At 54.7% G+C, this 899-nt stretch overlaps 1 long non-coding RNA gene across 1 annotated transcript in view; it reads right to left on the bottom strand.

Moving 5' to 3' along the window:
• The window catches only part of LOC111872277, an 11993-nt gene extending 11709 nt beyond the window's left edge, over window positions 1–284 (bottom strand). The window contains exon 1 of the long non-coding RNA XR_002844195.2: window positions 11–284. This is a non-coding gene — a long non-coding RNA (uncharacterized LOC111872277). The remainder of the gene's footprint in view (window positions 1–10) is intronic.
• Window positions 285–899: the final 615 nt, after the last annotated feature.

Raw genomic sequence — 899 nt, forward strand, 5'->3', positions numbered from 1 at the left:
TTGGCGCCACCGTGCCAGCAAGCGGCTGGAAGACCAGGAGGAACGACGAAGCCGGCAAGGACGAACAACGCATCAAGGGCTGTTACGTCGACATGAGGAACCTCCGAAGACAAACTTGATGAAGGACTGGACCTTGTGGAGGGGACGACCCCCTCCAAAACGAAAAAGACCTCAAGCAGAGGAGGAACCGGTAATGTAGATGAACCGGCCTCCCCAGAGAGAATGAGTGTGCCATAGAATGGAAGTAATGGATGAATGAGACACAAGTGGATCTTCTGGCGAACTGAAAGGGAACCGCTCGAGAGGGGCAGATCTTAAGAGGGGAGCGGTTGTAACAGCCGGAGAACAATCATTGCAAGGAGTAGCCCAAATACCAGGACACAAAGAAGATGCTGCAAGAACAGCCACCGAGGAAAAGGAACGGGGATGCACCGTTAGGCTATTCGGGACGAACAGCCTTAAGGAGGGAGCAGTGTGACATGTTGACCCCTAACTCCCCAGCTGCACGTAGCGGTAATGTAGCGCTCGCGTAATAGGCGAGTAATCACCCGGCATCCTGGTAGCTATACAACGCGCTACGCGCGGTGACGTCACCGCGAGGAGCCGAAGAGGGCCGAGCGGAGCCGAAGATAGCCGAGCCCCCGCAACCTGGTAACTATGCAAGGCGAGTTCCCGCCCCGACACTCCCCTCAACGGTGACGTAACGCGCAACGCTACATACACGTAATAAATTTCCTACTGTGACGTGGCACTCTTTACGCAACCGGTAAGCACTGCAGCTATATAAGTGAGCTGCACAGCAGCTACCAGTTCAGTTGTCCGGTGACAGCCGGCGAGTTATAAAGTAACAGCCAGCCGACTATAGTTGGAGTATAGCAGCAGTCGCGGAAAGAAGATCC

Source organism: Cryptotermes secundus, unplaced genomic scaffold, assembly GCF_002891405.2.
Source record: "Cryptotermes secundus unplaced genomic scaffold, Csec_1.0 scaffold5206, whole genome shotgun sequence".
In the NCBI taxonomy this organism is placed as follows: Eukaryota; Metazoa; Arthropoda; class Insecta; order Blattodea; family Kalotermitidae; genus Cryptotermes; species Cryptotermes secundus.